Here is a 15827-nt window from a genome sequence, read left to right as displayed (position 1 = left end):
CCCACAATTATCCTGTATCCAAGTTAGGACACTGAAGTCTGGATGGGTAGACAACCAAATAAAGAACTTTATCCAGTTTGGGGCATCCCAACACAAGGTGGACATCAATTAACTGGACTGAGTTGAGCAGAGGGCTCCTAAGGTGGTCAGCAGCTGGAGCACTTGCCCTGTGAGGAGAGACTAAGGGACTGGGGATTGTTCAGCCTGGAGAAAAATGGTTTTAGGGGGACCTAACAGCAGCCTGCCAGTACCTGCAAGGAGGTCATCGAAAAGGCCAGGCTCTTCACAGAGAAAATGATAGGCCAGGAGGCATACACTGGAAAAGAGAAATTTACAAAAGGAGAAACTTTTTCACCCTGCAGGGGAGTCAGGAAGTAGAGCAGGCTGCCCAGCAAGGTTGTTCAGTTTCTGTGCTTGGAGGTTTTCAGGATTCAACTTGATAAAGCCCTGCACAGCCCCAGGTCTGACCTCAGAGCTGATCCTGCTTGGAGCAGGCAGCTGGACTACCTCCAGCAGTACCTTCCTACACGGATTATCTTCTCATCCAAACACTGAAGGGATGACTTTGATTCAACAGAAAAATAAATGAGGACATACAGTGTCTAGAATTTGGAAATAAGTTCCGACTAGATCAAACTTTACAGAAAGATTAAAACTGAGATAAACTCTGAATTAGTTGGAGCCTACAAAGCTTTGATCATGCAACCAAGCACATTCTACTACCTGAATGTGAAACTATATAAGGATACATCCTGACCTTCACATCTACAGGCCATGAGTATGTTAAACTTTGTGATCCATATAACTTATACGTATGTGCTTTGGCAAAAAAAAAAAATATATATATATATACATTCACCATACATTGGGTTTTTAATAAAGTCTCCAAATGCATTTTCATATGCTTCACTCCTTTCCGTGCACAAAAGAAAGATAAGTTCTATTTTATGTGTTTCTATGAGAACAGTGGCCAGATCTTCCTCCCCCCTGCTGCCTTCTTCCTAGATTTTACTTTAATTTTAATGCCTACAAAATTGATTCAATGACAGAACTGGGGGCAAGGGAGCTTCCTAGAGTCCCCTTACAATACATCTTAGTCACTTCCATAAGAACTACCTTGGAAAGTTATCGTATCAGTGATGCTTTTCCAGCCTGTGAGGCAATTCAAATTCCCATCTTCATCAGACTGGTATTTCCAAGGGGAAAATCTAGAATTTAAGTAAAGCTGAAAGGATGTTATCTTTGACATAGTCAGACAGAATCTGTCCACAGTATGAGTATATCCTTAATTCATAAGCCATGATTAATTTCCAAGGTTTACAGGTTAAAATTAGCTCAACAGTTAGGAAAATATTCATTTGTGAGCAAGTCAGACACGATAGCATCTACGAGATTGAGTCTGCAAAAGTCACCGACAATCCCTTTTCATCTTCAGCTCTTCTACTCCACGGCAGCACTGGCTAAACCAATTTAAGTCCTACAAATATCTAGGCTAATCCTTCCTTGATGTTTCCAGCAGAGACTGTGGTAGGTTATGCTGTCTTGGTCAACACACTAGAAAGTCCAATATATATCTAACATATTAATATAAATATATTAGATATAGAATAGTATATATTATATATTAAATACAATGTATTAATTTTCTTACACATAATTGGCAYGGATAAGATCTGAATCCTTTCTCCTTTGTTTTTATGTATTTGAAGACGGAGTTATTTCTTCTCTTCTTACCTTTCCTCAACTAAATAAATACAGATCTTTCAGTGATCTCTCTTACAGGTCAGACTTTCTATACTCCCACACATTCTTTTTGTTTTCCTTTAGACTTACTCTAATTGGTACACTTTTGATGAAACACATGCATAAACCCTCGCATTTACTGCCAAGATGCTTCCTAAAAGCAAGTATAAGAGCATTTTGAAGTCAGTCTTGAGACAAGCCTGTAWATTCAATCTTAATTCTTAGCACGATGAAGGAAAGCATTTGCTCCCTTGTGGAAGTAAGCTCTTTAGGTCAACGTACAAGAACTTCAATTACTTTAGCTTTTCTTCCTAACATCATATACCCTGTAGTATCATGTTTATTTTAAACATGCATGAGCTTGTGTGGTGTCAAAACAGTATAGCTGGGCCCACCTCAGTCCTTTCTTCCATACCAAGACGAATGAAATCCTGCCTAAGTGCTGCAGAACATGGAATTCATTCATTACAAAGGCACTTGCCTCCTTTGACACCCAACGGACCACATAGCCATCTGAGAACAGAAATACTTTCAGAAAAGCCCCATGGTGTTAGAAAGTGCAGTGCTGGATGAACTAAGCTATTCCACCCAAGTTTGTTTTGGCACATTTTCAGCCCTCTAGACTATCCTTGCCTTGTTTTCACACACAAGAGTTGGAACAATTCCATTTATCAAGTCTACCTAGATGGAGTATTAGGTTGGCCTCTAAAATAAGACAGAAAGGAAAAGAGAAAGAGTAATGTAATTCAATACTGTTAACAACTTTCTCACTATAGTTCTATGTATGCAGTACAAAAGTGGAAGGTAATCAGAAAAACCAATTGTAATCTTAAGGCTCAAAACTACTTTCAAACCCTACCAGTTGAGGTGTTAAGACATTAGCTAAATATGAAGATTTATTGGGAGGGAGAAGGAGGAGGAAAGGTAGGGGAGAAATGAGCTACAAAATAAAAATATTGCCTCTGAATAATTTTCAGGTTAGGCTAGAAAAGAAAAATACATTTGTCTTCCACATTTAAGGGCTTTACTACAACTGTCCAGAATAGACATATTTGCTAGAATTGCCTATAAAACTGAAGAGCTTCCAGGTATGAACACTTTTTTCCTGTTAATGGGTAGCAGTATATATGCCCTAATAGGAAAATAAAATTATTCTGTGTGTCAGTAAAAACTACAGTGATTAAACACTTCATTTTACCCAATCTTTCAAGCGACACCTTTTTAGAAGGCATGTGCTTGTTTTAGATGCTACCAGGAAGTGATTATCAAATATGAGCAGGCTGGTATCTGTTTATGTAAAATGTTTCCCCAACTCCAGAAAAAAAATTGCTGAATGAAACATGAATTGCTGAATGAAACATGAATTTGCTAACCACTGCCATTAATTGAAATCTGAAATTCAGTGGCGAAATCCCCATTCTATTTTAGGATTCAACTTTGACAAAATTCAGCTTCCATTTTATTCACAGATACTTCAATAAAGTGCAATCATCACAAAGATTTGAGTTAAAAATCAAATCACTTTTATTACATGGGAGGCAGGTTTAGCTCAGCTGGTTAGAGTGTGGTGCTGCTAATGCCAAGGTCACGAGTTCAATCCCTGTACGGGCTATGATGACGGTTGGACTAGATGATCTCCAGAGGTCCCTTCCAACCTTACCATTCTATGATTCCATTAGCTGTTTATGAAAAAAAAAAACCACTCAAAATTACACAATCCATTTTTACTAAGGGCTGAACTTGACTTCTGCATAGCAATCTAGTTGGTAGGCACTCATGTCTACAACAAGAAAGTGCTAGAACACAGAAGCATGGGGCAGCATTGCCCACTGACATGGTCTTTTTCCATCCTACAAATTCTCTCCACTAATGATCTTGTCTTGCAATAATTTTGCTATTGCAGCTTACAGGCCTTGAAGGAAGAAATTCCATTCGTAGGATTATGCAGTTTGCAAAGCAGCTAGGACAGTGCCATTGAACATATTTTAAGTATGACTGCAGGACACATCACCCTTGTTACTGTATTTTCTCCTCTGCTACACAGTGAAATTCTCAAAGAGCTAGTGTTCATATTAAGTCTTGTGCTCCAAGTATTTGCTACATGTAACTGTAGAAGTTAAAGTCCTTCTTTTGCACATGTCCTCAATGAGTACCAGACTGAGGAAACCTTCATACCTGTTAAAAATCACATAAAAAAAAGAGATTTTTAAAAGTAGTGGATGTTAAGCTCTAATCTTAATGACTTAACTATACCTACTCTGTGTTTTGGCCTATATTCAATAAACTTGTTTCTAATATGAATAAATTTTGCCTTCAATGGCAGATAGCTTCCCTCCAATCCTTCCTGGGCCATTAGAGGGATTGAGATAATAAATGACAACTTCAAAAGATTAGTTTGAAGAAATTCAAGTTTCTTGAATTTTCCCAAAATACCTTTCTTTCTAGCAGAGGTCTCATTACATCAAAGGTTTCTACTTAGTCTAGAAACATCAGAGTCCTGGGACTTGTTAGTGTCAATAGCAACAAAGAAAAGCAAGCCTATTGTCAACAGGCTTAAATTTAGAACTGGATTCTCTACTCCATGGAAAAAAAAATTGAGGTTTGCAGATCAGTAAGTTGTCATTCACAGCACATTACTTTCAACCTGTTAACTGTTTTGGCAAGCAGTCACCAAGATGCATGGACAATAATTTTTATACTCTCCCAGACTCTTCCAGCTCTGCACGCATAATCCTTCACTATATTCTTGATTAATGACTTCTGAATTTCACCAGTAACCATAACTGACATATTTAAAAGAAAAGCCAATAGAAACTGTTTGCCTATCTGTAGAAGTTAGTCAAGCAGGACTTCTAAAAAGATTAAATTCAAAGAGGAGACTGATAATTTGCCACAGGATAATACACTGGTAACTTCCTACCACAGTAGCCCTTCCAGAAGGGCTTAACTATTCCTTGCAGGTCTTGTCTTGAGCAACAGAGAGAAGCAACAAAATCTCAGCAACAAATACTGCATGAGTGCAATCAGATGCTCTCCTCTGTATTAACAGGACAGAGGGGACATTTGTAACTCCAGAGCTCATCTAGTCCAGATGCATCCATTTTCAAAGTTTTCCCCCAGAAAATCTCAGATCAAGCTGCTTACTTTATGGCTTTATTTCTCAAAACAGTTTAAACAGGCATTTAAGTTATCCAAGACAGTTTAACTGTTTTTTTGTAAGTTAATAAACTTCAGAGCAAACAGCAGCTAAATCACAGTGATTACCGATGACATTCTATATCACGTTTACAGTCCTAAAGTCCGTTAAAGTTTTTAGGAGAAACAGGCAAGGTTTTTATTTCGTTCTTTCCGTGCAAAAAATCTGGTGGCAAAATAGTTAYGATTGCCACTTCAGTAACAAAGCCTACCTTTCTGCTTGTGCAAGTAAATTAAAGAGCAATTGCTTTTTGACTGCCACTACTTAAGGTATTTTTCTGAATAATTATACAACAAAGGCTATCAATTCATTTTAGATGAGATGATCAAAATCCAAAGCCTACAATTCAATGAATAAAAATACTCTCTGGATGAAACAGCATACAAGTCCACCTTGTAATTGCACAAAGATCCACTGCGTAATTCCATTCAACTTTCATCTCACTGAGGCAGCCACTCACTGATTTGATCCATGCTCTCCACACTCAAACAGCAAACATGTTAGCTTTTTTTGAAATGCCAAATGCCTACACCTATGAGCAACCACTTCATGCCTCTGCTCTACCAATATGCAGTTAACCTGTCATGCCAGCTGAGAGGGGACTGGCTTCAAAGTCTTCAAGAGACACTGATTTCTCCTGCTGGCCATCCCAAACACAGCATGAAGGAATGTGACAGTAGGATAACACTAAGCACTGTCCCTAACGCAACCGCCTCAACTGAGAAAAATTAAGTCTCCAAGGCAACTCTTGCACCATGTCCAAAAGCCAAATCTTGCAGAGCTCTGTTTAGCCTCAATTACAATGCTTTGACTACATTACATAAAGTAAATGCACAGCTCTGAGGGCTCCAGAGAAAATGGTGACTCATTTGTCTTTAATCTTGTGAACATAAACTGCCAAGAATACACCATGGTTCTACAGTTAACCAAGGTTTTGCAAAGTCATTTGTCTAGCTATCACTAAAAAAACTTAAGATCTTCAAGCTAAGCAGCTACAGCCCAGCCCAGCAATGCAACAGAAGGGGGCTGTGAATAGCAGTGGCTTCTGACTTCCAAACAACCAATGGTCCCTCTCACCCTCAGCTTGTAAACCTCAGTGCAGCCATACTTTATACATCCTTGGAGAGAATTAATTTAATTTTGATTTCCTCTCTGTGTTTGCTTTGGATGTTTTCAGCTCGAGCAATATATGTGACAAAAATTTGGCAGCAAGGAGCCTGTAATATGATGTATATCATTTCAACCTGGCCAGCATTTTCAGAAAAACAACGAGCTGGCAGTGAGGACAGCTTCATCTCACATCCTAAAAGCAGAAGACTAGCAAAGGAACAAGGAATGGCAAGACATTTCCAGGAGCCAGCCTTAAGAGGAATGTGACCAAGGGAGCACAGCACCCAGCAAAACAAGGGTCAATCAGAAAACAGAGGAGAAAACAGGCACAGAGCTTTAATCAAGGGGATTTCCATCATCCAATAGGGTTATTAACATATTGATTACTGGTATCTTTGCAAAGCTTACGAGAGCCACGGTAAAACCAGGGCTCTGTAAAGAGGTATAGTCGACACAGGAAAGCAAATACAGTAAGTGGATTTTGCTGGGCTGATTAGCATGTTTGATCATCATGTTGGATTATAGAAAACATTGAAAAATCATGTAGAGGATATGTAATGAGAAAACTAGGAATTAAATGCTGAACTGTACTGTTTTCAATGTAAACTTCAGTTAAACATTACAAATTTCAGTCTCAACTTGAATTTAGTCCACCAGTTCTTCATGAAGAGGAGATCATAGCAGCAGTAATACTGAATTTGTAACCGTTCTGTGCACACTGAAGAGCAACTTCTGCAGTCCAAGCAAATGTGAAGACCTTCCTTTAACTCATTCGTGCCATTTTTCATAGCCAAAATGCATTCATTTAAGTGATTCAAATGCTAAGGAAGTGAGTTTTGGCAAATACTTTAGCACTTAAAAGCTTGGAAGCATGGGAACATTTCCTTGTTCTGTAACAGACTATCTGTACGGGCAGGCAAGCATCTGACACATGGAGTTCAACAGTTCATACCCACAGTCACTAGCTTCAGCCAATTCATAAAGAAAGCTATTCTTGCCTAGAAGAAAACCACCTAGCCATCTGGATGCAGACTTTAATTATGCACTAGGCTGTTCTTGAAACAAAGATTCTTCAGTAAGTACAAGTTCAGAATTGTTCAATGCCACAAGCTATTGTGTCAAAAGGCTGATAGCCCACTAGCACTTCCAGATTTCCACCACCACCTAACTTGAGGTTCCTTTTACTAAACCTCTGATACTAGTTCATCAAACAGTCAAATCTTTCTCTACAGAGATACAACTGGATGCACAGTAGCTTTACTTTTAAATTACAGTTTGCCACCTCAGTTATCTTTTGGTATCACTGCTTTTTTTTCCCAGTCTAACTCCAGTGCACTTTGTCTTTAACTTAACTGGTCCCTTCTTTCCCTAAAATAAAACTCAGTTCAGTACTTGCCTGACATGGAACCAAAGCAAGCTATGGCAGAAATGGAGAAAAAAAAATCCTAGTCTATTCAGATTCACTAGTCTATTCAAATTCACTAGTCACAAATTGAGTAGCACTACCAAGTATGTTTGTTCCATTCAGGTTCCAAAATTAAACACAAAAGGACTTGAGTTAGATTCAACTCCACAACCATCAGAAGTTCACACATACAAAAACAGAAAGAGTGCAAATAAAATCATGCATACAACTGAGAGTACAAGCAATCACTAATCAGTGTTTAAATTTCTTATACAGTATTTCACCTAGGCCCAAGATCTAACATGCAATGCTTGAACACTGAGCATCAGATAATGTATTTTAATACCTGCATACATTTTTTTTATTATTATTCTTTTATATTTGCACATGTTTGTATGTATACATAAAACCTTTGCCAGTCTGCATTTCTTTACCTCTCGGTCCGGTGAGACTATCAGTACCCAAAGAGTACCATAGCATGGAAGTGTAAAAAGACAGGATTCATCAGATGGTAAGACACAATTAACATACCTGGATTTCCCTAGCCCACTCCATGAGTCTACTTTTCCTCTTCAAGGAGAAAATTGGCCAATTTTCTACTACTTCCAGATGCTGGACAGCAACAGCTCTGACCAGGATACCTGAAGCTTCAAAAGCTCCAGCTAATTTGCATGTGTGCATTGAGATGAACGCATCCTACGTGCATCTGACCTGTTGAGCAGAACCTTCATGTCACACATGGAGTTCTGCATAGGATGTCCAGACAAATAAGGAGCTGCTACATTTGGATCAAATTAATACGGGAATGAATGAGGAAGTTCAGCTGGTATACCAATAAAACAGCAATGGAAAATAAGAAGTTCTGAGTTAGGTAGAAGATCTAATCCTGAGAAGGAGTGAAGTCATTTACAGAACACCACAGACATGCCTACAATGCTGTGCAAGAATTGCAAAGAAAACCCACTGTCCAAGGAGAAACAAATTACTTCATAACTGAACTGCATTACTCATTAAAACAGACTTAAAGTCAGAACAAAATTATTGTTATTTGTTTTCAAGAAGCAACCAAGGCAACAAAACCTTTCTAACCTTATAAACACACATATACTGCAGACTGCTGCAATACACTGCAAGAGGCAAGGACTGCCAAAGCGTTTTCAGTTGAGCATCGTCCCATGCCAAGTTTCTTGAAAACTCCAATCTATGCACAGATGGGAAGAGTTGAAGCTCATCTAGATTTTGAAATTAGATTTTGAATTTAGTTTCTTCAACATAAGTAACGACTATGAACATGAATAAAAACACGCAAGTACCACCTAAAAGTCAACTACAACAGAGAAGTGTGTTGGGATATAAAGGTAAAAAAGGTAACCTTGGTCCCTAGACTAAAAAGTAGCTGACAATCATGCCTTAGATTACTGCTCAACTATTTCCTTTCTGTAGAGATTCCAAAATTTGTTTAACTTGAATGTTTTGGAGATACTATGTTTCTACACTACTTTGAAAAAGGGATAGCTTTTTGACCTGCTATTTCAGTCCAGTGGCAACTTCTTAAAGAAAGGATTTGTTTTTAATCTGCAAGACTCCGGTCCCAGTCAAATGAGTTTGACTGCTGGAGCCATCACTGTAAGAATACTTCAATTTTTAAGGAGATCTATTTATGAGATCTCCAGGAATTTCCAAAATATCCTCCTCAAATATTGACTGAAGTACTTCAAAGTCATGAAAGGACATGGTCTCTACTAGTACTTGAAATTACTAACTACTGACTCTTGTATTTTAGAGATTAAAAGTACAGTTCAATCTAGGAAGAAAATCAGTATTTTAGGATGGATTTTTTTTTTTTTTTTTTTTTTTTTTTAAGAACTGTAATTACAACCCCAAGGTAAAAAAAAACTCAGGAAGTTTCACACACAGTTTATAAATTAATCTTTTGGAGTAATAAGGCCTAGCTTATTACTGAAGCAACACAATTCATCTGTTTTCCCAGCAGCCACCAAATTCCAAAAGAGATTCACCAGAGCTAAATTTGCTGTTGATTAACTATCCACCACAAAACGCTAGTTTATCAGACTTGAACTGGTTAACTATTCAGACAAAAGACAATTCCTGTGAAGGGGCCCAAAGGAAACACTTCATCCTTTTTGCACTATCTGAGCTTGCTTAGTTTATAAGCACAATATATCACACTGAGTAACAGACAGTAGGATACATAGATTTGACCATTTGTACTTTTAACCACACTCACTTTTTATGACTCTCCAACAAATATGTTCCCTTTTTCCCTCATTTCTTTCATTTAACTAATTTTACTAGTTGTGGTTCCCGACTACCTTATTTTCTTGCCCAGCCAGGCCAGTATTTTAGTCGCTATTTTTGTTTTTTTCCTGAACAGTAAAGAATGCTACATATTTTAATAGTGTTGCTCTGTAAATCAGATAACAGTAAACACCAAAAAGTTCATGGCACATTGTCCATCTGTGCTCATCATATTTCTGAAATATATGAGAAGAAATCTCTCTCAGACAGGGATAAGTAAGTCGCTACCCTAGCACTACTTGTTCTGGTTTCTGTGAAACAAATGAATGAAGAATTTAAGAAATGTACAACTACTACTTAAAATTCTTAATTCAAACATGCATGAAGTATTACATACATTTTTGTGAATACAGTTATATATATCTCATCATAGCATAATCCTTTACACATGTTTGAATTCAGAATCTTAAGAATTAGTTATAAGTTACAAAAATAACTTCGCTACTAATTTATTACCAAAATCAAGAGGATACTGCTGTGCTTCACACAAGGCATCTGTCCCAATCGCAGCTGGAAAAATCCGTAACAGAAATCTGGAAAGGAGATAAATGGCCTCAGACCTGAGCCTTGTTTTTTCAGCTCACATCAACAGTTGTCTGCTACTAATTCAAAATAGAGCTCCACAGATAACTGAGAAGTAATTTCCTATGGTTGAGAACTGCATAATGTTTGCTCTTGGAGCCTCTCAGTCTTTCCCTATAATTTTTTTTTTTAAATAAACTAACATCCTCATAATAACACTAGAAAGATCAGTTAAAAAATGATAGCAGAAAATTCATATTTTTGTGCATTTCAGGCTTATTTCTTCTTTGACCATACACAAATGCACGTTCAAAACAAAACCTGTTTGTACAAAATTAAGAAACTATCATGAAAGCTTTAATGCTTTCATGTATTAGAGAGTTGTAATTGGTAGAACCTGAAGCCAAGAATTGAGTGGTAGTGCTGTTATTTTGATTAAAATTGCATCAAAATCAAAATAATTATTGGGAATTGCATTTTCTTAGAATAGCCCAGGAAAATATCTAGATTTTACAAAATGCTGTGATAATGTCTTCCACAGCTAGACACTGATAGAAATGACCATTACTAAATTCCAAAGGAAACAAGCACATTCATCAATAATCCAATGCCAAATCACAAGAAAAAAATAATTTCTCTCCAAAATGTATTTGTCTAGTCTCATAAACCAGTAGTGTCAACTGCCACCTACCGATATCAGCGCTTTTAACTAGCGGTGGCCCAAGCAGATTTAACATGCTGTAAGCTTCAGCAAGCGCTGTACTAACCTCCTGCCAAAGCCAGGTATATCAGCTTCTTGGTCAATCAGGTTCATGTATTTAAATGTTACAAGAGCCTTCCAAACACAAGCACAAGGCAGGACATAAAAGCATGTAGCACAACTGGATCTGATATAAGGGCAGTAAGAACAAGCAAACAAAAAATTGCAGGAAGCTAACACTGCTGGAACAGCAAAGAAATTCCGCTTAGAGATTAAATCAGATTGAAATATAATTTCACCTCAGATTACAATCAATGACTAAAGCGATGTTCCAAAAGCAAAAGGGTCACCAGCAAAGAGTCGGCAATTTCAGAAAGCAGAGTCCAAGCTAATGGTGTCTCTGAGCCCAGAATAAAAGAAGTGCCAAGTAAACACCAGCCTTCTAAGCTGGAGCCCAAGGAACACAGTCCAGTTACGCTTTTATTGTTTAGGCCACATTTGGTTCTGTTCTTGAAGACTATTACAGCAGTCCTTCTTTGTGCCAAGTACACAACTGTTTCCTTATATCAAAAAAAGAAAGAAGAAATAGTTACTTAAACCATTAAAATGGCAATTATACTTTGAGGTTCAAGGGACATAAACTCTCCATCCATCACTACAGCTCAAGACGAAAGCAAGCCTTAAATATGAGAGAAAGGATCGTGCTGGATAGCTGCTGAACACACAGTAGGCACAATGCCACAGAGATTAAATGTCAAGCTGCAGCCAATTAAAGCTAGAGCAAATGTGTAAACTGTTAAGCACCAGAATATACCCATGCTCATAATTTCTGCTTGTATTTCTAGTCAACTTTAACTGTCTAAACCTATGATGATCCAGCAGTCAGAACTGAAAACAAAAGAATTACCATTAGCCGTTCTTGAACGCCCATTTTCATCAGCCAGTCTCAGCACATACTTCAAGGGAAATTGGAGAAATACTGGCAAAAACAAGGGAATTCCCAGCTTTGGTGACTGAAGAAACCCCCAGGACCAGGCATGATAGCAATATGAGAGCCAGAAGAACACAGCCAGCACTCACAAGTGCTGTTTCTCAGGCATGCTGCTGCTTTGGCATTGTTGGCAACATTGTTCTTAAAAATTATACAATTGTTTGGCAAGTTGACTTAAAAAGATAATAAGATACAAGAAAATGGAGATATAATATTTTGTGCAATAAATTAAACCAGAGTTCAACACCTTAACAGAGACTGTCAAGCTAAAGTCAAAAACTTGTTCCAATTTTATTTCATTATTTCAACCAAGATACAATTATTCTAGAGCAACTTGTTTCAGTCCGAAAAATGGATAAAACTAGTATAGTTAAATAATCATTATTAATTTTTATATACACACACACACACACACACATATATATATATTCTTCAAATAGTCTTCAAGAGACTTAGCCGAGCATTCAGGAAAGGTGGTTTTCAGCCTAACAAGTGTTGGGGAATTGTCAGATCCTTCCAGATGACTTCATTTTTTTCAGAGAAGGAAACAACACTTAATGGCTAGCACAAGATGTTACAGACGGAACAGCACCAGCTTCCTGTGACAGCAGTATACAAAGTACTTCTGAACAGTATTGTACAGAACTCACCCACCACCACCATCTGAGACCTTAAATTCCTTAAAATCAGATTTACAGGTAATTGAGTAAAATGTAATCACTCCTGCCACTCTTATCATACATTACTTTGGAAAAGCTAATACTACGTTTTTAAATTAGGGTCATTTCTTTCTAACTACACTGTAAATGCATTTGCTCTGGTAGGTCTCACGTTTCAGGCAGCAGATCAAATAAGACTGCAGTTTTATGTGCCTTTCCAATTTGTTCCTAGTATTGTTTGGGCAAGTTTTAAACATTTGGCTATAGCATTTCAGCACAAATTAGCCAGAATAACGTAAGGTTTCAATTTGCAACTTCACCCTTGCCAATGTCCTAACTGCTTTTGCCTTGCATTTGAACTCCGATTTAAATGCTGATTGCAGTGGTATTGTTATAATTAGCAGAACAGCTTTGCAGGAACATTGCCTATTAGACAGCAAAAGCATAACAAGATGTGATTAAATACAAAAATAGTACCTAAGAACAAGCCTCCATACTACTTTATACCTCTATACACTGCTTGAGGTGATTGTATCTGCATACGCATTCAGATATGTTGGTTAAAGGAATTTAAATAGTGAGCTCTGTTTATTCTGCCAAAGTGTTTATAGTTTTGGATTTATAAACTGTCACGCCTCCCACCCCTCTTATTCCTTCCTCAGTTTTTTGGCTTCAATGATTCTATTTTGGCACATTCAGTAATGCAGCATTTCACTTTTCTAGAAAACTCCACTGTTAAAAAGGTAACACAAAACCCTAGGAACCTTACCTGGTCTCCAGTTTCACTACCAATTCAAACCAGCCACAGCTTGCTCAAAGCCAACTGAATCTCAGCCCAGTTCAAAGTAAGCAGGGGCAAATTCAGGAATTTCATAAAATTCAGACAAGGCTTGCCGCACAAAAAGTCTGCTCAGACAACACTTCAACAGTAGAACCAAATGCCTGAGCTCCCACTAATCAATGGTGCAAAGATGTGAGGACAGAGATGCAGGGCTGCAATCAAGAGAGTTAGGAATTACACATATGCTCACGTATATCCAGAAAGCAATCACACAGGCTTTTAATTCTGGCACTAAATAAATAAGCTTCTAATATTTAAAGAAAATGAAAGGAAAAATATTAATAAACCAAAGTTGGAAAAGATTCATTAACAGGTATCAGACATAGGAATGAATCAAAACAGCTCTTTCTGCTCAAGGGGTAGTCAAGAAACCACTTGGGTGGAAAACAGCATCTCTTTTCAGCAGTGATCTTTACCCACAACACTTAATTAGCTCAACGTCCTGAGAAGATGCACAAACAATTCAAAAGCCTCAACACAGCTCCACATTACCAAACATATTTTCCTTATTACGTAAACCATAATATTGTCACCTGCTTTGTAAACCGGTTTTCTGAGATTTTATCTCTGAGCTGTCAAGCTTAGCTGCCATTCCACCAGGAAGCTATTTTAAAGATAAAAGGCATTAATTAGTGAAGGATCTGTTCCTTATGTTCAAGTTTTTGGCAGGGTCCATCTTCAGGCCCAATGCAAAGATTTCTTCTCTCAAACCCAGGGAATAAATTAAAGGTTACTTGAAAGTGTAGAAGATGCACTGCTTTTCAAAAGACTGTGATTATAAAGGATGCTAAGTAGATTATAAAGGCATGGCACATACCATGCCATGCCATCCTACCTGAACATACCCTGTAATGGGTAACAGCACGGAATCCTACCAGAAGTACCCTATCACAAGTACGTCATCTTATTTTGTTACTTCACTTTTAAGGTGGCATGAACAGCAAGCAACCTAAAAGAAAAACCCTTCTGCATTCAAGTACTACCATATACTTTATTTTCACGAAGAATCATGATAAAGGCTTACTGACCTAAAGCTCAAATTTTCATACAAAAAGAGCTTCTTATAAAGGGTCAAGTTATATTTTTTGTAGTTCTGAATATGAAAGCCAGAGACAAAGATGTCCCATTTTCAGTCAGAGAAAATAAGCAAGGATACAAAACTGCTGCTCTGAGAAATTCCACACTGATAAAGCTCAAGCTGTCTTTCCACTATTTTTATAAAAATTATATGAATGGCATCCATTTATTCCATTATTCACTGCAATCATCTAAAACAACGTTAGTGTTTTAAGTGTCAAAGTAAAGACATTACAAGTGTGTTCCTACTTTTATCAGTTAGATATTGTCATTCCAATACACTTGAAGAAATGATTATAGGAGCACAGCAAATTTGCACAGAAGGCTTCTATTAGATGAACAGCAGCTAACTTCTACAAAATCTTAGCCAGCTACATCTATTCTGTTAAATTTAATATGAACCCAAATAGAGCTATTTGAGTAGCTGGCATTTCTTTAATTAAAGGAAACTTCAGTGAACAGCTGTATTTCTGTACTCAGAACGGTAGAAGTCTTCCCGAGAGCTCAACTCATAAAACTTCAAATTACCTCGAACTCCAATGAGCTGAAAGCTTCACACTAGCTGGAACCCCAATATTTGACTTTGTTTTGAAGGTCTTAAACAGTTGTGGACAAAGTAGAATGAAAGCCAGCACTTAGGGAAGGATAATTCTTCATTCAATTGACATCCACAAACCCATGGGCCTGGATGGGATGCACCCACGAGTGCTGCCAGAGCTGGCAGATGTTGTTGCCAGGCAACTCTCCATCATCTTTGAAAGGTCCTGGAGAACTGGAGAGGTGCCTGAGGACTGGAAGAAAGCCAGTGTCACTCCAGTCTTCCAAAAACGCGAGGAGGAGGACCCAGGCAACTACAGGCCGGTCAGCCTCACCTCCATCCCTGGAAAGGTGATGGAACAGCTCATTCTGGATGTCATCTCCAGACATATGGAGGAAAAGAAGGTGATCAGGCAGTCAGCATGGGTTCACCAAGAGGAAATCCTGCTTGACCAATTTGATACCTTTCTGTGATGGAATGACTGGTTGGGTAGATGAGGGGAGAGCAGTGGATATTTCCCTGACTCCAGCAAGGCTTTTGACACTGTCTCCCTTAACATCCTCCTAGAGAAGCTCAGGAAGTGTGGGTTGGACGAGTGGACAGTGAGGTCGATTGAGAACTGGCTGAAAGGCAGAGCTCAGAGGGTCGTCATCAGTGGCACAGAGTCCAATTGGAGGCCTGTAGCTAGTGGAATTCCCCAGGGCTCAGTACTAGGTCCACTCTTGT

At 38.1% G+C, this 15827-nt stretch overlaps 1 protein-coding gene across 2 annotated transcripts in view; it reads right to left on the bottom strand.

The window, feature by feature from the left end:
* The window catches only part of FBXL7 (F-box and leucine rich repeat protein 7), a 130456-nt gene that overhangs the window by 64262 nt on the left and 50367 nt on the right, over positions 1-15827 (bottom strand). The gene's annotated exons all lie outside the window — the stretch shown is intronic.

This window comes from Rhea americana, unplaced genomic scaffold, assembly GCF_003343005.1.
Source record: "Rhea americana isolate MKP2758 unplaced genomic scaffold, rheAme1 scaffold_353, whole genome shotgun sequence".
NCBI classification, from domain to species: domain Eukaryota; kingdom Metazoa; phylum Chordata; class Aves; order Rheiformes; family Rheidae; genus Rhea; species Rhea americana.
This window is presented reverse-complemented; position numbering and strand designations above follow the sequence as displayed.